We start from the raw sequence: 242 nt of genomic DNA, 5'->3' as shown, positions 1-242 counted from the left end.
CCTGAGAGATGGTTGTGCCCAGGAACCTGAATGACTCCACTGCAGCCACAAGGCTGTCCATGATAGTGAGAAGGGGGAGCAGGGGGATTTCTCCTGAAGTCCACTATCATCTCCACCGTTTTGAGTGTGTTCAGCTCCAGGTTTTTGTGACTGCACCAGACAGCCAGCTGCTCAACCTCTTGTCTGTTAGCAGACTCGTCGCCGTCCTGGATGAGACCGATGACTGTAGTGTCGTCTGCAAA

The sequence above is a fragment of the Sinocyclocheilus rhinocerous genome, unplaced genomic scaffold (assembly GCF_001515625.1).
Source record: "Sinocyclocheilus rhinocerous isolate Xijiao unplaced genomic scaffold, SAMN03320098_v1.1 scaffold1023, whole genome shotgun sequence".
Lineage (NCBI taxonomy): Eukaryota > Metazoa > Chordata > Actinopteri > Cypriniformes > Cyprinidae > Sinocyclocheilus > Sinocyclocheilus rhinocerous.
Note: the sequence above shows the minus strand (reverse complement) of the source record.